Source organism: Somniosus microcephalus, chromosome 1 (assembly GCF_052327205.1).
Source record: "Somniosus microcephalus isolate GS21.2 chromosome 1, FLI_Smic_1.0, whole genome shotgun sequence".
Taxonomy (NCBI): Eukaryota; Metazoa; Chordata; class Chondrichthyes; order Squaliformes; family Somniosidae; genus Somniosus; species Somniosus microcephalus.
In genome coordinates, this window is record NC_140987.1 from 285578887 (window position 1) to 285603933 (window position 25047).

General features: G+C 45.7%; 2 protein-coding genes across 5 annotated transcripts in view; one reads left to right on the forward strand and one right to left on the reverse strand.

Annotated features, from left to right (window-relative positions):
* Positions 1 to 25047, reverse strand: part of dnah6 (dynein, axonemal, heavy chain 6) — a 1317984-nt gene that overhangs the window by 865040 nt on the left and 427897 nt on the right. The gene's annotated exons all lie outside the window — the stretch shown is intronic.
* LOC147124821 (tyrosine-protein kinase JAK2-like) overlaps positions 7934 to 25047 on the forward strand; it is a 414008-nt gene continuing 396894 nt past the window's right edge. For both annotated transcript variants that reach the window (XR_015079093.1, XM_085993603.1), the window contains exon 1: positions 7934 to 8336. The gene's annotated coding sequence lies outside the window, so the exon portion shown is untranslated. The remainder of the gene's footprint in view (positions 8337 to 25047) is intronic.

The window sequence follows — 25047 nt, forward strand, 5'->3', positions numbered from 1 at the left end:
TATGCAAGTGTGTAGGTGGGAATCCCATTCCACCCCCTTCCCCTTATCCTGCCATGATGCGGAGAAGATGCTGGATATGCCTGTGGGGCAGGCCCTTCGTGACCCCCACATGCAGACATAAATTCCTTGTTCCGACTCCCACCACTTATCCCAGCACACTCTAGTCCCCCCTCGGGTCCCTGTGACCGTCCGGTAGGTGTCGTTCTCCAGTCGTTCCCAGTCAGCTGTACGGTCCCCCAAGTCTTTGCTTAGCTTTCTGAGCCACCGCCACCTTCCCAGAGGAATCTGTCCTCTGCAAGTCAGGCACACGCGTTTCCCCTCAGTGACCCCAACCCATGCGGCCACAACCTGTATGCTGGGGCAGGGGAGGGAGGCCTCCCCGTAGGTGAACCCGGTCTGGCTGGAGTACCGGGTGGAGTTAAATCCCAGCCACCCTGGCCATCTTCCCTCATGGGAAAAGGTAGCGAGCTCCTCCAAGCCTCGTTCGCCGCCCCCGGCAGTCAGAACCGGTGCTCTCTCTCCTGAGCACCAAAAGATGTGAGAGTCCTCCACGTCACCTCGCTTCCCAGTGCTCATTCCTATCAGAGCAAGTAGGAGTATGCCCCCCTTCATTTCGAAATCCCTTCTGTAAAGAGACACAAGAGCATATAGCCAGGGCCCGAGAAGATTCTCTGGCTTGGGTAAAGCATAGTCGAGTTTCGCGGCCTCGACTCAATACAAACACTCTTAAACAATAATATTTAAACTACCAATCACCTTGTTTAAATTAAATTAAAACACCCAAAATTAACAGTAACCAAATTACATTACAGAAACTATGTACATCCGCCGCCCGTCTCCGGGCGGCCAGGCTAATCCCTGTTCGGGCTGTAGCGCACTGCTCCCTTCGGTGTGGCTGCTCTGTCCTGTTCCTTTGGTCCCTCGCAGCCTGCGGCTGCTGGCTGGGAACCTGTGTCCTCAGATCGATCCCTGACTTGAGAGGCTGCCTGTTTAAACTGGGGAGCTGGTGACCACGGTTTCTTTGGCCGTGGCGTTCGTGGGGACCTTCTAGGGACTTTGGCTGGTGGGGGGTTTCTGCTGGTGATTTTTTAACACGAGCCACTGCCCCCTCTTGTGCAGTCTGTGAACTTTCCACTGCCGCTGGCTGGGGATTTTCATCCTCAGGCTTTACCTCTCCTAAACCTGTGCTAGGGGTAGGTAAATCTTCGTAGCCTGATGCTGCCAGCTGAGGGTCCTCGCCCTCAGGTCCCACCTCGTCTAAATCTGGGTCAGGGGCGGGTGGCTCTCCGCAGCCTGGTGGCTGAGGGTCCTCGCCCTCAGGTCCCACCTCGTCTAAGCCTGGGTTAGGGGCGGGGTCTTCGCCCTCACATCCCACCTCATCTAAATCCCAGAGGAGTGGGGGAGTGTCCCAAATGGTGGGTGGGATGGCCCTTCCCTTAAAACAAGCCACTGCACCTGCCTGTGCAGTCTGTGAGTTTTCCCCTGCTGCAGGCTGAGGATTTCTCTCCTCAGACCTTGCCCCAACTGGCTGTTCTCTTTTCTCGGGCTTAAACAATTTGCATTGGTTAATGTAACTAGCAGCCTGCCAGTAATCCTGTTCTAAAGTTTCGTCCGCTGCCCCGAATGTGCCTTCTATGGACTCCCCATTCTTTCTCTTTACCGGGTCGGCCTTAAAGACGGGATCTTGGGGTTGGACCTGCTTTAAGTCTGGGGCCAAAGCTACCCCTTGTGTACCTCCCTTGTCCCGGATTGCGGCTACCGGGTGTGCCCTACAGGGATCCCAGAACTCTCCTTCCCTGGCCCCCTGCTTGGCCACCTCGTTGGTCTTTTGGTTACCCTCCCACGTGGTATGGAGGGATCCGGCCAAAGGTTTGGACCTTTCCCCAGCCTGCTCGTTCCCTGTGAATCCCATTAGGCTAAATGGGACCTTGTTAGACCTTGGTGAATTGGTCGGGTCTTCCGAATGGACCACCGTGCTGGAAGCTCCAGTGTCCACCGAATATCTCCCCTGCACCGTCTCCACCCACATCTTAACACAGGGCCTGCTCCCCTCATCGTTTTCAAGGGGACACAGGTCGACAGGCTGCGCTGGTTCTAGTCAGGGCTGTGGGTTGGATGGGGCTGATGGGGTCAGAGCACCAGTGATGGCTGCTACCTCCCCTGAGCCAGTCAATAGGGACCTCATTGCGTCCAAAAATGACTCGACCGTGGCGGGAGGGATTCCTGTCTCTGTCTTTTGGGCTGGGGCTGAGGAATTCTTTCCCTTGTTATCCTTCCAAGGGTTTTTGCACTCCTTCCTCCAGTGCCCTTCCTTCCCACACCCGTAACAGTTAAGCTTTGTGCTGGAAGGGTTATTCCCTTCCTGATGCCAATCCTTCCTACCCTGTCCGGGTTTTACTTCATGCACCTTCCCCTTAGGTGGGTGTGCATCGGTTCCCCTACCATTCCTGTAAGCTAGGGTCAATTGTCTGATCACCGTCAGTTCAGTAGTCAGGGGATTCTTAGGGTCAAACCAGACTTCCGCCTTGGCCCTGACCTGTGGCAAGCTGTTTGCCACCAGGCAACGGAGCCAGTGGGCCAGTTGATCCCGGTCCAGGTTAGCCCGGTTAGGTGCCCCAGTACAGGCACTCCTATACACCGGCCACAACCTGTCCGCGAAAACCTGCGGGGTTTCCCCTGCGAGCTGCACTGTCTTCTCCACTCGGGAGAAAGGACTTCCCTCATTCATCCCCGTAGCCTCAAGAACTTCCTCCCTGAGCTCCCCATACTCGCACTGTCCCTTCTTACACTGGTCAGAGAGGGACTGGAGGAGTTTACTCTCCAGGGAGAATAGCAGCATTTTGGCCTGTTCAGCATCATCGCACTCATTGATGCTGGCTGCCTGCTCCACTTCCCTGAGTGGACCGAGGGGTCCCCATTCTCTGCGAGTTTTGGTATATGACTTACCATGGCCCTAAGCTATTGGGTGCCGTAGGGAACTACGAACTAGTTTTGGAGGGGTCCCTCCACCCCTTCATCAGCGGGTGGGCCAAACCTTCGCTGCCGGGCCGGGCACATCGGCCCCGGTCCCAGCCTCTCTTGCGGGGGTTTTTCCACCTCCGCTTCTACCCCTAACTCCACCCCCCTTTGTTGCCAGACCTCTCTGAAACCTGGCGCTACGGGTGGTGGTCGTGGGTCCTCCTGCTCCTCAACCGGATCATCCCTTGGCACTACCCGTGGTGTCTGACCCACTCTCCCCTCGTTCCCTGAAAAGTCGGCCTGGGCTGCCTTCGGGCTTATGAGGCACACCATGCCGTTTGCTTTTCTTAGAGCAAGGCTCAGATTCTCTATCTGTTCCTTGCAGGGGCCGTGATCTGCATCTTCGAACCCCTGTGTGCTCGCTATCTTGTATGCTGTCTTTATGTCTTTTACTTTCTCCTCCTGCTCTCTTACTTGTTTTGCTAGGTGGGCATTCTTTTCCTGCAACCTCAGCTCATTGCTCTTGGCCTCGGTGACCTGACACTAGATATTCCAGCCTGGCCTTATGCTCCCTCATTAACTGTACCCTTTCCTGGTTCAGAGCCTGCAATGCTACCAGTAACTTCTCCCCTGCTAGAGTCCTGTCTTGGACTTCCAGGGCCGACTCCCGTATCTCGGCTGCCTGTGCTTCAACGAGCCTGTCCAAAAGCTGGATCTGTTTCTTGAAGCACATCAGCCAGACTGCCTTTTCTATGGATTTCCTATGATCCTTCCCTTCTGTCCATTTAGCTGCAGCATCTACCAGACGCCCTGCTTTTAACAGATTAGTGATCCACTTCTTAGTGATATTCACCTTACTGAAGACATAATTAGAAATCCTCTCTTCTATTACAGTTTGCTCTTCCGAATCGGTGTCTACTGTATCGCACCCCTGTTGCCGAAGTCCTGCCGCGGTCGCCATTTCTGTAGGGGTTTTGGTGTACGCAGTCAGCTTGCCCCTGACTGTTTTTGAGCGGTTTGAATCACTCCCACACCCCTGTGGTTCTAGACTCCGGACTTAGGTACAGGCTGCGATACAAATTGGAGTAGACAACTGGTTTGGTGCAAGAAAACCGTATTTTATTAAAGGCACAATAAAATTACAACACTGGAAATTACTGGAATAGTTACAGGCATATAAAAGTATACTTAATTAAGAATGGGGAACATACAGCACAACGAGGGAAAAATCACATTAATAACCCCCCTACCCTTGTCCCACCCCCAATATCTAACTAAATTGTGCTATAAGGGGCCAGGGATTATGCTCACCAATAAGGGTTTCGTCGATTAAGCCGGTTGCAGTTTTGGGGTTCGCTCTTTGTGTCCTTTGGGGCCTGCCGTCACCACATGGTCCCAGGGTGTGGTGGTGGATTTGTCTGAGTAAAGTACCCTCTTTTCTCCGTTAGCGATAGGGAGTAAAGTCCTTGTTGGGTACTTTATCTTGTAGAGTGGAAAACTTCGGGTTTTGTTCTTCAGGTGGTGGTCTGGTTGTCGAGGTTTTGTTGCGGTTGGGGTTTGGTTGGCGGTCTTCGGTGTCGGCTCGGTCGCGGTGACCTAGATCATTACCTGTGCAGTGGTAATGATCTGAAGGTATGGTTTACCCAACCCTTTGTTACCGCGGTGCTCGTGGTTGTTCCTCGTGTAAGGCTGCGGTTGCGGCCTAGTCGTCTTAGGTTGAGCCTGCCCCACCGTGCCTCCTTGCTCGATGTTCCATGAGCCTTCCGGTCTGCTTCTTTGCATTTCGAGTAACCTGGACTTGATCGTGTGCCTGCTTGTCCCCAGCACTTCACCACACTGCCCTTCTCTGCTTGCTGGTCTCCGTAGCAATTTGTTTCCCCTTTTGCCTGCTTTCATCTGCTTGCCTTGGTTATTGGTGGGCCTACTATTATACTCTTTTGGAGGTCGTTATCTGCGCGCCAAATCAGGGCTAGTTCTTTTTCTAATTTTGGCGGGCTCGTCTAAGGTGATTATAGTCGTTCACCTTAACTGCTTTTTGGGTGGTTGCCCCGTTGCAAAATGGTCTTTAATGTCTCAATGTTTGTTATGCATAATGTGAATCGGTATCTTCCTGGCTTGGTAGCCAGTTTAATCTGTAAGCGATTATTTATGCAATGGTTTGATGGGTTAAAGATTAAGTCTTTCCTGAGTTGATTTGTTTCAAAATGAAGAATGCGTATTCTGTATTATCTAGTTGTCTGGCTTCAAAAATAACAAGTCTCCCACAGGCCCAGGCATGTCAGCTTTTTCAAAGCCTTTTTGAACTTGACCTGCTGTTTTGCAGGGTCCTGCTTTCAATCTTGCAGGTTTCTACCACAAGGTCCAGAAGCCATTTCCTTTAGGGTACCCTTATTAATAACTTGTCCTTCAGGGTCCCTTTATTAATAACTTTGGGGAATGTGGGAATTTTGAGAACCCTACACTTTTCGTAGGAAGAATGAGGAGAGACAATACATACTAAATGGTACAATTTTAAAGGGGGTGCAAGAAGAGAGAGACCTGGGGGTGTTTGTGCACAAATCTTTGAAGTTGGCAGGACAGGTTAACAAAGCAGTTAATACAGCATATGGGATTTTGGGCTTTATAAATAGAGGCTTGGAGTGCAAAGGACATGATGTTATGCTAAACCTTTATAAACCACAAGTTTGGCCCCAGCTGGAATATTGTGTCCAATTCTGGGGACCACACCAGAAGGTTGTGAAGGCTTTGGAGAGGGTCCAGAAGAGATTTACTGGAATAGTTCCAGAGATGAAGGATTACAATTATGTGGATAGACTGGAGAAGCTGGGGTTGTTCTCCTTATAGCAGAGAAGGCTAAGAGGAGATTTGATAGAGGTGTTTAAAATCATGAAGGCTTTCGATAGAGTAAATAAATAAAAACTGTTTCCATTGGCTGAAGTCGATAACCAGAGGGCACAGATTTAAGGTGATTGGCAAAAAAAAAGCGATGACATAAGGAAAAATATTTTTACGCAACAAGTGTTTAGGATTTGGAATGCACTGCCTGATAGGGTGCTGGATACAGATTCAATATTAGCTTTCAAAAGGGAATTGGATAAATACTTGAAGGAGAAAAAATTGCAGGGACATGGGGAAAGAGCAGCGGAGTGGGACTAACTAGATTGCTCTTCAAAAGCGCTGGTGCAGACTCGATGGGCTGAATTGCCTCCTTCTGTGCTGTATTATTCTATGATCCTATGATTTTACCTGCTGTACTAACCTACACATTCCCACTACATAGGTGCCAGGTAATAACCATCTCTAACAATAAAAAGCCCAGCCATCTCCCTTTGGCCTTCAATCGCACTACCATCACCTGGTCTGTCACCATCAACATCACCAGAAACATAAATAGACTAACTATATCAACAGTATGTCTACAAGAGCAGGGCAGAGCCTGGGTACTTTGACAAGTGGCTCACTTCCTGACCCCTCAAAGCCTATCCACCATCTCCAAGGCTCATGTCAGGCATGTGATGGAATACCCACCGCTTGCCTGGGTGGGTGCAGCCGCAATAGCATTCAAGAAGGTCACCACCATCCAGGACAAAACCGTTCACTGGATTAGTGCACCTGTCACCAGATTCCATACTGTTTTTTTCTTCTTGGGATGTGGGTTTCTCTGGCAAAGCCAACATTTATTGCCCATCCCTAGTTAAAAGGGCAATTAGAGGTCTATCACCTCCATTATTGTTGTACTGCGGTTGCAGTGAGTACGATCTACAGGATGCACTGCAGCATGCAACTCACCGAGGTTACTTCGACAGCACCTCCTTCCCCTGCGACTTCTACCACTGAGAAGCAAGAGAGCAGCAATGTCGTACAAACACCATCAGCGCCACATTCTTGTCCAAGTCAAACATCATCCTGGCGTGGACATATCTTGCTGTTCATTCGTCGTTGCTGGGTCACTATCCTGGAATTCCCTACCTAAGGCAATTATTGGACCGCTAGCACCACAAGAACTGCAGTGGTTCAAGGAGCAGGTCCGCCACCTTCTCAGAGGAACCAGGGATGAGCAATGAATGCAGCCATGCCATTGTTGATCACATCCCGAGAACAAACTAAAAAAGAAGATAAAATCATTTTATTTTTGAACCAAAGTAGGGAAACAAAACAAAAACACAGACTTGCTAAAGTGCATTATTATGGCCAGGTTCTTTAAACTGCCCTGGTAATGGTTTGTTTGTTACATCCATTATATTAATGCCTACAAAGGTGTGTGGCACCCTGAGCCTTCTCTTCTCTTAGGCAGTCCCTCGGAACCGAGGATGACTTGCTTCCACACTAAAGATGAGTTTGCAGGTGACTGATGAGTCCAATGCAGCACCGACAGTCTCTGTCACAGGTGGGGCAGACGGTGGTTGAAGGGGCGGGTGGGTGGGGTGCTTGGGTTGACGTGCGCTACTCCTGCTGTTTGTGCTTGGCTTTCGCTTGCTCCCAGCGAAGAGACTCGAGGTGTTCGCCACCTTCCCAGATGCTTCTCCTCCACTTTGTGCGGTCTTGGGCCAGGGATTCCCAGGTGTCCATGGGGATGTTGCACTTTTTCAAGGAGGCTTTGAGGGTGTCCTTGAAATGTTTCCTCTGCTCACCTGGGGCTCTCTTGCCGTGTTGGAACTCCGAGTAGAGCGCTTGTTTTTGGGGGTCTCTATCGGGCAGAACCTCAAACCCAGCACCAAGCTCATGGTCTACAGAGCAGTAGTGATACCCCCCTCCTGTATGCTTCAGAGACATGGACCATGTACAAAGGTGTGTGGCACCCTGAGTGCTGTCACTGTCCAGTATCAGTATTTGGTTGCTTCTCTTATCCAGCTCCATATGCAAACAGTTGCTGTGACTGCGCTATTCTGACATCTACTGGTTGAGAATGTAAGGGGCTGTGTTTCACACATAGCTTTGGAACTGGAAGCGAGACAGACACCAACCATCGATTCGTCTGCAGCTTTGCAGACCAGTTCCGGGTGAAGGAGAATCTGCTCTTTTTTTTTGGTTTTTGATTGTAAACTTTGTGGGTGTGCGGGGAGGGAGAGGAGGCAACAGTTTAAACCAGGCGTGCATTTCTTGCCGCAGGGACTCAGCGAGCAGAGGGTGAAGTTGCAGCCAATGTCTTGTGTGTTTCTGTCCTGCTCTTTTTGCCTCTCCCACTCTGCCCGGGGTTTTTGTTTGGTGCAAAGTGAAGAACCAGCAGCAGCAGCGACTCGACACCAGGAAATAAAGTCATAAATACACAGCATGATGCCCGGAGCGGCCGCCACTTTGTGACATTTCACCGCATTAACTCTCAAAGTGGTGCGGAGCCGAGGCAAGGTGCGAAGTGTCATAAACACCGCCAGCGACCAGTAAGTGTTTTATTGCAAATTTTTCTTCTTCTTCACCTATTCCCCGGCCTTGGAATAAAAGCGGAGCTTCATTTATTTGTGAGCTCTTTAAAACGAGCTGGTTTACATTTTACTGAACTGAAGGGTTTGCCAGTGAGGCCTAAAACAGACATTGTCAACTTGAGTGTTTTAAAAAAAATATTTGGAAAAATAACATTAAACAAAATATGATTCTAACTTTTTTTGGTGGTGAGATACTTTATATGTAAAATGATTACAGTTCTCATTTTTTTCAAAACCAAATTGCATTGACAAGCATTTTTGGTGTTTTACAATGTTCTTTTAAAAGGTAATGTATCTGGTTTAGCCCCCATTTGATACTGAGGCTTCTTGTCAAATTGTTGAACGGTTTCCGAGTATAATGTTCAGTAATTGTTGCTAATTGTTGTGGAGTTTTAGTTGATTCTATCTCTACTCCCTATGGTAGGCAGGGCCAGTTTTTTCGCAAACATTTGGGTTTCAGCTTAGAGCCCATCTGTCACTCCCACGGGATTTTTTCAGCAAACTGCATTTTTCGGGGGATTTTCCAGAGAGGGGATTAATCGAGAGGAGGACGTTACATGTTTTTTGTTTTCTTGAATACAATAAAGAGAGAACTATTTGTGGATATTAAGGTCTGTACTGTGTGCAGCAGTGATTTTTCACAATGTGGAGGATCCTCTCAGGAACCCCTCCAAATATTGGTGTCTTCCCAAGATCCCTTTGTTCAAACTTCGACCAGTTGCTCTACCTCAAAACAAAGTGTTCTCGTTTCTTATTGATATACAGCAACAGATCACAGAATGTTAGAGTACAGGAGGAGGCCATTCGGCCCATCATGCTTGTGCTGGCTCTTAGAAAGAGCTCTCCAATTCGGCCCACTCCCCTGCCCTTTCCCCACAGCCCTGCAACCTTTTCCTTTTCAAGCATATATCCAATTCTTTTTTGTAAGTTACTATTGAATCTGCTTCCACCGCCCTATTGGGCAGTACATTTCAAATCATGACAACCCGCTCCAAAAAAACAAGCTCTTCCTCTCTCCCATGGTTCTTGCCAGTTACCTGGAATGTAGGCCTTCATTGCAAGAGGATTTGAGTACAGGAGCAAGGATGTCTTACTACAGTTATACAGGGCCTTGGTGAGACCACACCTGGAGTACCGTGTGCAGCTTTGGTCTCCTTACCTAAGAAAGGATATACTTGCCATAGAGGGAGTCCAGCGAAGGTTCACCAGACTGATTCCTGGGATGTGTAGGGGGTGGTGTGTGGGTCAGCCTCACCTCTGACTTATGAGCGGTTTGAATCGCTCTCACTCCCTTGATTCTAGACCTTGGGCTTATTTGGGGGGTGTGACAAAAGTTCAGCAGACAACTGGTTTTGGTGCAAGAAACTTTGATCTTTATTCAAGAAAGAAAATATAACACAGCAATCTTATACTCTAATAAAAATGGGGAACATTTTAATACATAAGAGGGAAATATAGTAGAAAATACCTCACCCCTCCCAATCCCACTTCCTAGTTAAGTTGAACTCTAGAGGACCAGGGATAATGCTCACCAAACGAATCCTTGACAGTTGAGCTGGTTCGCAGTTTTGGGGTTTGCTGGATGTGTTGGTTGGTGTCTGCCGTACCCTGGATGTGGTAGAGGACTTCGACTGCTGGTCAGTTTTCGCGAGTCCACTGATGCGGTAGGGTATATTTTGGATTTATGGGGTGAGTACCCACTTTTCTTCTGTAGAGATAGGGTTTAGAGTTCCTTTTAAGTAAAAATCTTACCCGAGGGTAAGTCAGGAATAGATTGTAGAGTGGAAAACTTTCGAATCCTCGGTTTTCTCCTGAGTTATTATCCTTTGGTCGCGGTGGCTCAATATTACCAGGTTGGTTGGTGGTAATATTTTGTTGGTAGTTTTGTAAGGCTCTTGTTGCCACGATGTGTCTGATGATGTCCTGGGTCACTGAAGCTGTTGAACTTGGGTTGCTGCCCCGTCTCGATGCTCCGGTTTCTTGTGTGTTGCTTCTAGAGAGAACTGAGTCTTCTTGAGAAAACGCCTTCAATTACACTTTGAGGGGCCTTCTAATCTGTGCGCCAAATCAGTCCCGGTTTATTGTTTGATTTGGGCAGGCTCGTTAATGGTAACTTGATTAGAAATGTGTAAAATGGTTTTGAGATGCTGTACTGATTATTCAATGAGCTGTTGAGCTCCTAGTTAATTGTCATAGCTATACTCAGGTTTCAAGTCTCCTGTCTGAGCCCGAGATTTCTATGTAGGTTGGTGAGGTGATTTGCATTATGCATGTTTTGGATGGGTCCTGTGTTTTGGGTGGGGACTGCTCCACCGTGGGTCGATTGTTAGGATGTTAATGTCTGATAGGGGCTCAGTGAGGTTACACAGTTCCCCAGACAATTTGATTTACTCCAATACCAAAACTGTCTTTACAGAGGTTGATCCCATTCCCTTGCAGCCTTTTCTCCCTTTACAGGCCCAACATGCCTTTTAAAATGCCAAATCTTGGTTTCCGACCTTGAATCTCCCTCTGTTAGGCCCAATGCGTATTTTATCAGCCTGAAGCTTGTTAGAAAGAGTCCAAAGTCATTTTCCTTCGGGTTTTCTTCTAGCTTTGGGGGATCTGTGAATTTTGAGAATCTTACCGATGGCAGGACTGTCACATGAGGAGAGATTGGGTCGACTAGGCCTGCATTCACTAGAGTTTAGAAGAATGAGAGGGGATCTCATTGAAACGTATAAAACTCTGACAGGGCTAGACAGACTGGATGCAGGGCAGGGAGGATGTTTCCTCTGGCTGGGGGGTCTAGAACGAGGGGTCACAGTCTCAGGATATGGGGGTAGGACATTTAGGACTGAGATGAGGAGAAATTTCTTCACTCAGAGGGTGGTGAACCTGTGGAATTCTCTACCACAGAAGGCAGCGGAGGTCAAGTCACTGAATATACTTAAGAAGGAGATAGATAGATTTCTAGACACAAAAGGCGTTGAGGGGTATGGGGAGAGAGCAGGAATATGGTATTGAGATAGAGGATCAGCCATGATGATATTGAATGGCGGAGCAGGCTCGAAGGGCCGAATGGCCTACTCCTGCTTCTATTTTTTCTACCTTAAATCTGTGTCCTCTGTTTACCGACCCACCCACCAGTGGAAACAGTTTCTCCTTATTTACTCCTATCAAAGCTACCCTTCATGATTTTGAACACTGCTATTAAATCTTCCCTTAACCTTCTCTGCTCTAAGGAGAACAGTCACAGCTTCTCTTGTCTCCACATAACTCAAGTCCCTCATCCCTGGTGCCATTCTGAGAGATGAACGAGTGGCTCAAAGATTGGTGTGGGAGAAATGGGTTTCGATTCCTGGGGCACTGGGATAAGAGGGAGCTGTTCCTTCGGGACAGGCTTCATTCGAACCAGGCTGGGACCAGTTTCCTGGTGAATCGAATAACTAGGGCTGTAGATAGGGCTTTAAACTAAATAGTGGGGGCAAAGGATACGCTGAGCAGAAATTTAAAAAGTCAAAGAAAAATGAGAAGGCAAAAGTGCAGGGTAGCGATAGGGGTAATGATAACCAGAGTGTGGCAGGAAGGGACAGAGTGTATACACATAAAAGTGTAACAGAAAGAGGGGTCAGAGTAGGGAAAAATGGTAAAAAGACAATGTTAAAAGCTCTATATCTGAACGCACGCAGCCTTCCTAACAAGATAGATGAGTTGACAGCACAAATAGAAATAAATGGGTATGATCAGATAGCCATTACAGAGACGTGGTTGCAAGGTGACCAAGGCTGGGAACTGAATACTCAGGGGTATTTGCCATTTCATAAGGATAGGCAGAAAGGAAAAGGAGGTGGTGTAGCTCTGTTAATCAGTTCAGTAATGAGAAATGATATTGGCCTAGAAGATCAAGACGTAGAATCAGTTTGGGTGGAGATAAGAAATAATAAGGGTAAGAAGTCACTGGTGGGAGTGGTCTACAGGTCCCCAACAGTAGCCACACTGTAGGACAGAGAATAAATCAAGAAATAATACAAGCTTGTAAGAAAGGTACGGCTATAATCATGAGAGATTTTAATCTTCATATTGATTAGACAAAGCAAATTGGCAAAGGCTTGAGGAAGGTTTCTTAGAGTGTATACAGGATGGTTTCTTGGAACAATATGTTGTGGAACCAACCAGGGAGCAGACTATTTTAGATCTGGTAATGCGTAATGAGGCTGGATTAATTAATGATCTCGAAGTGACGGATCCTCTTGGGAAGAGTGATCATAGCATGGTAGAATTTCAAATTCAGTTTGAGGTTGAGAAAGCTAGGTCTCAAACTAGTGTCCTGAACTTAAACAAAGGTAATTACAAAGGTATGAAGGCAGACTTGGTTAAAGTGGACTGGGAAAATATATTACAGGGTAAGACTGTAGAAAAGCAGTGGCAAACATTTAAGGAGAAATATCATAACTCTCAGCAAAGATATATTCCAGTGAGAAAGAAAGACTCTAAGAGAAGGATGAATCATCCATGGCTAACTAAGGAAGTAAAGGATGGTATCAAATTGAAAACAAAAGCATACAATGTTGCGAAGAATAGTGAAAGGCCAGAGGATTGGGAAATTTTAAAAAACCAGCAAAGGACGACTAAAAAAATGATGAGAGAGAGAGAGAGAAGATAGCTTATGAGAGTAACATAGCAAGAAATATAAAAACAGACAGTAAGAGCTTCTACAGGCACATAAAAAGGAAGAGAGTAGCTAAAGTAAACATTGGTCCCCTAGAGGATGAGGGGATGAGTCTGGTGAATTAATAATGGGAAATAGGGAAATGGCAGAGACTTTGAACAAATATTTTGTATCGGTCTTCACGGTAGAAGAAACTAAAAGCATCCCAATAATAGATAATCAAGGGGCTATTGGGGTGGGGTGGGCGGGGGAGGGGGGAACTTAAAACAATTACTATCACTAGAGAGACAGTACTATGCAAACTAATGGGACTAAAGGTGGACAAGTCCCCTGGACCTGATGGCCTGCATCCTAGAGCCTTAAGAGGTGGCTGCAGAGATAGTGGATGCATTGGTTGTAATCTACCAAATTTCCATGGATTCTGGAGAGGTCCCAACAGACTGGAAAACCGCAAATGTAACGCCCCTATTTAAGAAAGGAGGGAGACAGAAAGCAGGCAACTATCGACCAGTTAGCCTAACATCTGTCACTGGGAAAATGCTGGAGTCCATCATTAAGGAAGTGGTAGCAGGACATTTAGAAAATCATAATATAGTCAAGCAGAGTCAGCATGGTTTTATGAAAGGGAAATCATGTTTGACAAATTTGCTGGAATTCTTTGAGGATGTAACGAGCAGGGTGGATAAAGGGGAACCAGTAGATGTCGTGTATTTGGATTTCCAGAAGGTATTCGATAAGGTGCCACGTAAAAGGTTACTAAACAAGATAAGAGCTCACAGGGTTGGGGTAATACATTAGCATGGATAGAGAATTGGCTAACTGACAGAAAACAGAGTCGGGATAAATGGGTCATTTTCAGGTTGGCAAACTAACTAGTGGAGTGCCGCAGGGATCAGTGCTGGGGCCTTACCTATTTACAATCTATATTAATGACTTGGATGAAGGGACTGAGTGTAATGTAGCCAAATTTGCTGATGATACAAAGGTAGGTGGGAAAGCAAATTGTGTGAAGGATGCGAATCTCCAAAGGGATATAGATAGGCTAAGTGAGTGGGCAGAAATCTGGCAGATGGAGTTTAATGTGGGAAAATGCGACGTTATCCACTTTGGTAGGAAAAATAAAAAAGCAAATTATTATTTAAGTAGGGAGAAATTACAAAATGCTGAGGTACAGAGGGATCTGGGGGTCCTTGTACATGAATCACAAAAAGTTAGCATGCAGGTACAGCAAGTAATTAGGAAGGCAAATGGAATGTTGGCCTTTATTGCAAAGGGAATAGAGTATAAACGTAGGGAAGTCCTGTTACAACTGTACAGGGCGTTGGTGAGACCACACCTGGAGTACTGCGTACAGTTTTGGTCTCCTTATTTAAGGAAGGATATACTTGCATTGGAGGCACTTCAGAGAAGGTTCACGAGGTTGATTCTGGAGATGAAAGGGTTGTCTTATGAAGAAAGGTTGAGCAGGTTGGGCCTATGCTCATTGGAGTTCAGAAGAATGAGAGGGGATCTTATTGAAATGTATAAGATTCTGAAGGGGCTTGACAGGGTAGATGCAGAGAGGATGTTTCCCCTCGTGGGGAAATCTAGAACTAGGGGGCATAATTTCAGAATAAGGGGGGCACCCATTTAAATCGGAAATGAGGAGGAATTTCTTCTCTGAGGGTCGTGAATCTGTGGAATTCTCTTCCCCTGAGTGCTGTGGAGGCTGGGCCATTGAATATATTTAAGGTGGAGATAGACAGATTTTTGAAAGGTAAGGGTTATGGGGAACAGGCAGGGAAGTGGAGTTGAGGCCAAGATCAGATCAGCCATGATCTTATTGAATGGCGGAGCAGGCTCGAGGGGCCGAATGACCTACTCCTGCTCCTACGTCTTATGTTCTTATTCTGATAAATCTCCTCTGCACTGCATGCTAGTAACATACAAAATACAGAAGCAATGTTGATGGTCACAAAAATTTGATGACCTCAGACCCTAGTTTGAAAATCAGTGGTGTATAGTACAGCAACTTTTATAGACCTCCATCTTTCAGATCAGGGTGGATGGAGGACAGGTGTGGGGTGGGGGTGGTAGGAAGAGAACGTGCTAGTAAACTGAATGAATATAAACATTTGGAAATTTGTCTTTGGCTTCTTATCCCATCTATAAATTCACCCAAAAAGGGCAAATGCCTGCATGTCAAGTGCTCCCTGACTTGTGGCTCATCTGGTCTTTTTAGTGATCCAAAATAAATTTCACACTAGGAACAACCAAAATTGAACAAACCACTAACTACACATACTTGGGCTTAAAAATCAGTTCTACGGGAAATTTCAAACTGGCTGTGAATGAACTGAAAGAGAAAGCAAGAAGGGCTTTCTATGCCATTAAAAAATCAATCCAAATAGAAATCCCAATTAGCATTTGGCTCAAAATTTTCAAATCAGTAATTGAACCAATTGCACTCTATGGCAGTGAGGTGTGGGGACCGCTAACACAACAAGAATTTGCAAAATGGGACAAACACCCAATTGAGATCCTACATGCAGAATTCTGTAAAAGTATCCTCCGGACTCAAAGGAAAACCGTAAACAATGCATGCAGGGCAGAACTAGGCCAATATCCATTAATAATCACTATCCAAAAAAGAGCCACCAAATTTTGGAAACACCTAGAAATGAGCAACCCCCAATGCTATCATTACGAAGCCCTGAAATGCCAAGAGAGGACCATAAAGAAGAATACCCTCAGTCAACTAGTCCTGGGACTCAGTGAAGTAACTACTAACACTACTAACAATAACCAGCCCCAGGACAGTGACAGCGTAACACAAAGAATTCGACCCAACACAATCGTCGCTAAGCATAAGGAAAAATATCTGTCATATTGGGCAGAAACAACAAAAGCCCAAAGCAAACTCAATTGCTACCTGGCCCTAAACAGACAATACAACATGGCTGATTACCTGACCATGGTAAAGGATAGCAAACTGAGAAAAACTTTGACAATGTACAGACTTAGTGAACATAACCTGGCGATCGAAAAAGGTAGACACAGACAGACCCGGCTACCAAGAGAGGACAGGATATGCTCTCACTGCAGTCAGGGAGTGGTGGAGACAGAGATGCACTTCCTCACAGCGTGTAGAAAATATCAGGGCATAAGGGAGAATTTCTACCCAAAATTCACAAAAATATGCCCGGAATTCAGAAATTTGAATGACGACCAAAACCTCCCATACCTACTAGGGGAAGAGAGAAATTGCGTAACACTAGCGGCACACTATGTTACAGCTTGCCATAAACAGAGGGACAACTACTAAAGATAAGAAAAGAGTATATATAAATTATATGAAAGTATATTTATACACTCAGGGATATATCTGTTTGTACACTGTATGGATAGATCTGTATTTTTGTGAACAAACATGAATGTTTTCCGATGCTTTGGCAACATAAGATGTAACTTGTCATGCCAATAAAGCGAATTGAATTGAATTGAATTGAATTGAAATTGATTCTGATAAATTTTTACGCAGTTTTGAAATTTGCATGTGTATAAAATTCTATATCACAGAGTTACATTGTATTCAAATTTACATTCAGAAAACAACGTAACACCCTGATTAGGATGTTGATCTGTGCTCTCGAATTTCCTCCTGTTAAACTTTCATATCTCAAAAAAGGCTGAACATCTTGGCTTGTTCTCAGAGGGGTGGAGTTGTGAATCCTCGCAGCTGGTTATCGAGCAAACGTCTGGCAGCAGGTGTCATCTCTTTCTAATGTAGAACATGTGAGGGCTGTTAGAAAATAAATAGGCTCCTGAAAAAGTTCATGAAAACGCTTCCCTGAAACTATGCTATTGCACCCTCAATTTAGCTGCTCCTGTGTCTTGGCTGGGTAGCATGATGCTCAAGATGGGAGTCCTGTACTACAGTACATGCTGTCTGATCAAACTGCAGGTAGGCAAAATTGGACACCTGCAAGTGCCACGGGCTTTATTTTCATTTCTACAATGAAAATGCGCCTTAATTTTTCAAGCAATACAATGTACTTTTTTGTACAAACAACGCAAACTTTATACCTGGAAAAAAAGTATTTGGTGTGCTATATAAATGATTTTGTTTTGCTTTAGGCAATGGCATATAATTGAAATCGAAGTGGATTTTCATACAATTTTGGTTAATTCTGAATTTAAGTACTGGATATTAGATGATGCCCTAATGCCTGATGACCAACCCTTCAAAGCTCATGAGTCAGATTTTTAATTTTAATCTGAGGAAGAGCTGCAACTGTTCCTCCCCTCTTTTGCTACAGCTCAGTTCCTGGGAGCTTGATGCAAAAGTAGAGCTCTGCTGATTTTGGCTATACAGAAGTCGAATCATTTATTTATATTCATGAAAGCTGCTGACAACTTTGATAACCATGCATCAATACGCTTCATTGCTATAAATTAAAATATACTATTAGATGTGTAGCTAGTTTCATTGACCTACATTGGCTCGCAGTTAAGCAGCACCTCGATTTCAAAATTCTCCTCCTTGTTTTCAAATCCCTCTATGGCCTCGCCCCTTCCTATCTCTGTAATCTCCTCCAGCCCCACAACCCCCTGAGATATCTGCACTCCTCTAATTCTGCCCTCTTGAGCATCACTGATTATAATCGCTCAACCTTTGGTGGCCGTGTCTTCTGTTGCCTAGTCCCCGAGCTCTGGAATTCCCTCCCTAAACCTCTCTGCCTCTATACCCCTCTCTTTCCTCCTTTTTAAGACGCTCCTTAAAACCTGCCTCTTTGACCAAGCTTTTGGTCACCTGCCCTAATTTATCCTTATGTGGTTCGGTGTCAAATTTGTTGTCTTAAAATACTCCTGTGCAGTGCCTTGGGACGTTTTACTACATTAAAGGCGCTATATAAATACAAGTTGTTGTTGTTGAAATCTGCGGCATATTTGTTCCTTGAATATAGTTGTGGCCACAAAATTCCAGCCTTTCTGATTAGAATCACAGTAATCGTAGCAACTAGGAAGATTTTAAAAGAAACAAAATTCAATTATTTCTGATAATGAAGAAACAGTATGACTGGTATTAATATTGGTATACTCAGTGATATTCTTACTAACTATAACAAAAAATGTACTTACACAATCAGGCACACAAATCAATGCAATTTTTGACATGCTTTGTTTCTTGTTTTCTTGAACTGCGCTTTCTACTCAGAAGTGCATAAACATCAGTCAGAGTAGAACTGTACTTTGATTTTACATGTTAAAGAACAGGGGAACAATACAGAATTGCGCACAAATTGAACTTGATTGAACTTTGAATTCCGACAAAGGGCAGTGGTCTTGATGTTTGGATACTTCTCACAAGTATCCAGTTCTCTCAAATTCAGTTCTGCACCCATGTAACCCAACTTGCATTTCACCCCATTTGTCATCTTCCCTCATCCCTATTGTAAGGACAGTTCACTCTTAACATTATACTGGCAAAAGTAGATAGCTGTTCATACCTTAATAAGAAATAAATGTTAAATATTTTTAAGAACAATTATTCTACAGAAAGCTTTACTTCACTACCCCACTCCCCAAAAATCCAAATAAACAGCTCAAAGTTTCAGTATTATTAAGCCTGAACCCCCCCCCCCAATCGATTATCAGCAACTAGCTTTACTTTTTACGCTAAAATGATCTTGATCTTGACCCATAGCAAAGTCACCAGGCTTCAGTCATGACTTTGCTTGCTGCTCCTGTTTGGTGCTGTCTTGGCTCCACCAGCTGCTTTTTTCCTGCTCTGCAGAAAATGCCAGTTCTGCTCCCGTCCTATTTGTAAATGCTGATCCTGCTCCAGTTCCACTCCTGTGAAAACTGCTTCCACAAAAATGACCTTTCAACTCCTACTGTATGGTGAACGTGACTGCTGCAGCCGCCCAACATCAGCCAGAGAGTTATACTGCTGCCAATCCTGCTGAAAGATTAAAGAGCCTCACTTGAGCAGCAGAAGAACTGTATGAGGTTTGCAAGCCGCATGTTGGCAACCATTACACTAGTCGTATAACTTGCTATTGGTTTAGAACAGCAAATTAGCAGGTTACTGCAGCTGAATGACTGACCAAAAGAATTGAAATCAATACCTAGTTAAAAGCCCTGGTTAATAAATAAGCATTGGGGATCAAAAATGTTACTGCAAGTAAGGCTTAAATGTATTTTATTTTAAGAATAAATTTAGATAATTTTCAATCAATTAATGGTTGGAATGAATGTTCAGCCTTTTTAAAAAAAAAACCTTGAGCAAATTAATGCAATTAGCTATTTGCATTGTTGCCCATGATAAGAGACAGCAATTCTGCAGCAACTAGGATTTTTGCAGTAGACTGCAATGTTCATTGACTGCTAGAACAATTCACCAGTTGGGCTATTCCAGTTAATCACAACTTGTAGTACATATGGGATGTAGAATATTTACTACAGGCTTATTGAGCAATGTCGTTTTTCCGTGAGTGTCATCCCACACTGAGTTTAATCCTTTAAACCTGGAGACAACTATGCAATCAGCCAGAATGATCATTATCTCGCATGCTCTTGATCTGGCTGCACATCATGTTCTATTGGCAACAGCAGCAGCTATTTTTGTGATAAGAATTTATCAGAAGGTTATGCTGCACATTTTACATTTCTGTGCAGAAATTACTGTTTTGTATTAATGCAGAATGTGCAATATAACTGAAGCCCCACTGTCGTGAGATTGGAACTCGACCTCGGATTATACAGTTTTTCGTGGGGAGGGGTGCGAGATGAACTTTTCTAAATGGCACCAACATAGCCCACTGGCCCAACTTAGTTATTTTTAATGTTGGTAAGGAGGTGAAAAGTATTATGTCCGTGAATGATTGAGACACGGACAGCAGGAGTTGAACAAAACAAGTCTTTACTGATTGAAGTCAATCGGGAAACTGAAACTACAGAGGCTCACTAGCGCCTTTTATACAGGGGTGGTCACTGCCGGTACTGCAGCCTGAGACCAGTTATTCTCTTAAAGGTACATACACAACAATTCCTCCCCTTTTAGATAAACAGTACATAACATTCATTTAACAACTAAATGATAACTAATTACAATCACAATTACGGTTGCTAGATACATTGGTTAAGTTTAAGCAATTATAAGTTCAGTCTTTGAGGAGGCTTCCTGATTCTGTCTGGATAACGCCTCTTTGGGGTATCAGGTTCTTCTGGCAAGGTTGAGTTGGGATCAATGTCGTTGTTTGGTTCATCTGCTTCCAATATCACCGATTCTGCGGCAGCTGCAATTGGTACGTCGATTTCATTGCCAGGTGTATCAGATCGTGGTGTGGAGTTGACGTTTTCCAGTGACTCTAGAATCTGGTCAGCATGGCGTCTTACAATGCTCTCTCCAATGTCCACGGTATACATGAGAGGTCCTTGCCGTGTACAAATCGTTCCTGGCTGCCATTTCTCAGTGCGGTAGTCCCGGGCCAAAACTGGTTGACCTATCTTAAAACTCCTGGTCGGCCTTTCATTCATATTCTGAAACTGCCTGTTCTCCACATCTCTTCGGACATTTGGCTTAACCAAATCCAAGCGGCATCGTAGTCTTCGATTGAAGAACATCATGGCTGGATTTTGGTTGGTAACCGCATGTGTCGCATTCTGGTAGGCAAACAAGAAGTTGTCCACCTTGTGTTGTAGGGGTATATCTTCATTACACATTGCCTTGATAGCCTTCTTGAATGTTTGGACAAACCTCTTGGCCAATCCATTAGTGGCTGGATGATATGGGGCAGATGTGTAATGCTTAACACCATTGTTCTTTAAGAACCTCCGGAAACTGTGGTCCATTGTCAGAGTAAATCTATTCAGGCAGCCCATTCCTGGCGAATATGGTTCGTAAAACTGTGATAGTTTTTTCCGTGGTGGTTGAGGACATTTTTATTACCTCTGGCCACTTTGAATGTGCATCCACCGCAATTAAAAACATCGAGTCCATGAAGGGACCAGCAAAATCAATGTGCACCCTTTGCCATGGAGATGAGGGCCACTCCCATGGATGCAGAGGAGCTTGTGGTGGGGCGTTTTGGACCTTCTGGCATCCTGCACAGCTCTTGGTCATCTCTTCGATTTCTCTATCGATTCCCGGCCACCACACAAACGCTCTGGCTAAGTTCTTCATTTTTACCCCACCCAGATGACCCTCATGAAGCTCATTGAGCACTCTATCCATCAACTTAGGTGGAATTACTACTCTGGATCCACACATCAAGGTTCCTCTGCACACTGACAGCTGTTCTCTTCTCGGCGAGAATGCTGGCAGCAGTGGTTCGCCATGTGCTGGCCATCCCTTCACCGTTAAATCATAGACCCGTGATAGTGTCGGGTCATTCCGTGTTTCCTTTTCTATGTTTGCATTCGTCACAGGGAGACATTCGACTATAGTCGAGTGGAATAACTCCATTGGATCCACTGCAAGGTCTTCTTCTTCCACCGTCGGCAACGGTAGGCGTGACAATCCATCAGCATTCCCATGCTGTTTAGTTCCTTTGTACTCGATGTCATATTGGTGTGCCCCTAGTAGAGTAAATTTTTGACCGTGCAGGTAGTGATTGAACTTCTTCACCCCCCACACTAGGCTGAGGGCCTCTCTGTCAATCTGGGCGTAGTTACGCTCAACAGAAGTTAACGAGCGTGACGCAAAAGCTATCGGCCTCTCTAAACCATCAAGGAATTTACGTGAGAGTACCGCCCCAATGCCGTAGGGAGACGCATCACACGCCAGTCTGATCGGCAGTGCTGGGTTGTAGTGAGCCAGTACTTCTCTTGAAGTGATTAAGTCCTTACTCTTCTGAAAGGCCCGCTTACAGTCATTGCTCCATTTCCATGCTACTCCCATTCGTAGCAGGGCGTTCAGTGGGTGCAGCATTGTCGACAAATTCGGCAAAAACTTATGGTAGTAATTCACCAATCCGAGGAATGACCTCAGTTGCGACACATTTTCAGGCGCTGGGGCCTTAACAACCGCTTCAATTTTGTCAGGGGACTTATGCAACCCCTCTTCATCAATCACGTGGCCACAATACGATATCTGTTTCTTAAAAAACTGGCACTTGGGGCGGTTGGCTCGTAGCCCATGTTCCCGTAGTCTAGTGAGCACCTGTTCCAGGTTGTTAAGGTGTTCACTGTCATCTTCACCTGTCACAAGGATGTCGTCCAAGTAACACTGAGTCCCCGGAATCCCTTGCAGGACTTGTTCCATCGCTCTTTGCCATATCGCCGGAGCCGATGCTACTCCGAATACCAATCGATGATACTGGTAAAGACCTTTGTGAGTGTTTATCGTGAGATACTTCCTAGAGGATTCTTCAACCTCCATCTGCAAATATGCTTGTGCTAGGTCAATTTTTGTAAAACGCTTCCCTCCAGACAGTGAGGCGAAGATGTCTTCTATCCTTGGAAGAGGATATTGTACTGTGTGAAGGACTGGGTTCACCGTCACCTTGAAATCCCCACAGATGCGAACCTTCCTTGGCTCCTCAGACTTATTGCTTAATGTTTTCTTCATGACAGGAACGATGGGTGTCGCCCACTCGCTCCAGTCGACCTTAGACAACACGCCTGCCTTCTCCAGATTCTCCAGCTCTGCCTCGACGGCTGGGCGAATTGCATATGGTACCGGTCTTGCTTTGAAAAACGTGGGGATTGCATTCTCTTCTATTTTTATCGAGGCGGTTACGCCTTTAAGAGTGCCCAGTTCTTGTTGAAATACCTCTTTGGCGTTAGCTAAGATTGTTGACAATCGCCCAGGAGTGACGTCGTCATCTTTTTTACCGTCCACCGTCATTGTATGAATGGAGTGCCAATCTAAGCTTATCTTCCTGATCCATTCACGTCCCAATAACGGTGGTCCACCATTTTGCAGTATGTAGAGATACAATTTCCGTATTTTCTTGCCGTTGTATTCGACAGGCACCCTTATTTTTCCTCTGGGGTATACTTTTTGCCCCGTATACATCGTCAAGACGATGGATGTCTCTCTCAAGGGTATGTGTGAGAATAGCCACTCGTAGTTTCGTCGATTCATGACGGTTAGCGCTGATCCTGTATCCAATTCCATTTTAACTTGGGACCCTGCTATCGTGAGGGTGACCCAAATGGTTCGGTGATCCTCTTTTGCGATTACAGTGTGAAGTTTGAGACAGCTTAGTCTCCTGTTCCCAGATTCACTATCGCTCATCTGGTCTTCGGAACTACTGTCCGTCATCTTTTGTACTTGTACGGTTCCTTAGTAGCCTTTTTGTTGTCACTGGTCTTCTTCCCAGACCTGCAAACTCGTGCAATGTGTCCCATCTTTCCGCATTGCCTGCATATTTTGTCTTTGGACCAGCAGTCCTTCTGGTCATGGTTAGTTCTGCCGCAGTGATAACATTTTGCAAATCCCCGTGTCATTTCGTGGGTGCTGTATTCCTGTGGCTTTTGTTGAATTTCTGCAGCTCCCCTGGCTGCTGCTTCGTACGATACTGCCACGCTGAAAGCCTTACCTAGCGTCAGCTCTTTCTCTGAGAGTAACTTCTTCTGTGTTCCTTCACTCAGGAGTCCACAGACAAATTTGTCCCGTAGGGTATCTGCCAGTCCTGCTCTGAACTGGCAGTGCTTTGATAGCTTGCATAGTTCCGTAAGGTACTCAGCATTTCTCTCATCTTTATGCTGAGTTCTCCTGTGGAATTTAAATCTTTCTGCTATCAACAGCGGTGCAGGGTTTAGGTGTTCCTGTAGGACAGCAACAATTTTGTTAAAACTCTTCGCCTTCGGTTTGGCTGGAGTAATCAGGTCCCGCAATAGGCCGTACGTTCTAGCGCCCATTAAGTTTAGCAATACCGATGTCTTTTTCTCATCGACTATTTCGTTTGCCTCGCAATATACCTCGACTCTTTCCACATACGTGGTCCAGTCCTCTATTGTATTATCAAAGGCAGTGATACAGCCAGTCTTCGGCATCTTGAAAATCTAAAATGGCGCCTCCCGCGCTTTGCCTTCTTCCCCGATTTAACAACATGGCGCCTCCCGCGCTTTGCCTTCTTCCCCGCTGTTGCTAGCGCTGCTTTCCGCGGTTCCCGTTGCAACCTGCAGCTCCTCGCGGTTTATTGCGCGTTTAATATTTCTTTTTTTATTATTTTCCCGTCGTGGAACAACCCTGTGGGACTCTTGCCTCCCTCTTCTCGGGTCTATATGCAGCCCGGCTTCGTTGCACCGGCCGCGCCCTGTGTGCTCCACTCTCTCTCTCTCCTCTTCCCGACAACGCTGCTTGGCCCCGTTGCAAGCCACCCGCTCGAGTTCGCGAACGCCGCAGCCCAGGAAAGATCAGTGTACTACCTGCCACCAGCCCGATTAGCTGAAGCACCGTCGACAGGAACCAGGCCCCGCTTTCGACAGCTTCTCCAGCAATCTTCAACTCCGCTAACACAGGGGCGGATGCCCATGGTCGACGCCCGTTTCTACTGCTTCTTTCTTCCTTCTGGCCTTGACCTCTGCTCACTTCGCTACAGGAATGGATACCAGGAGGTGGTGCAGACTGTAGGTAAGTTCATATCGGCTCGTCGCCAGTATTATGTCCGTGAATGATTGAGACACGGACAGCAGGAGTTGAACAAAACAAGCCTTTACTGATTGAAGTCAAGCGGGAAACTGAAACTACAGAGGCTCACTAGCGCCTTTTATACAGGGGTGGTCACTGCTGGTACTGCAGTCTGAGACCAGTTATTCTCTTAAAGGTACATACACAACAAAAAGGAATTCTGCTGCTTGCTGACATTAAAACTGTTCCCACTGTTCGTTGGTTACTAGAGCATTACATATGTGCTTATTTGTTCAATGTGTTGCTTTCCCTGACTAGAGAGTGATGCAGAGTTTGCAGCAAAACTGAGTGTTGCTGGCCTTGCCATCCTAAAACCAGGTACCCTCCCAAATGGTAACTGCAACATAGAAGTATTGAACACGAGAAGGTCATATAAGCCTGTAACTTTCCGTAGA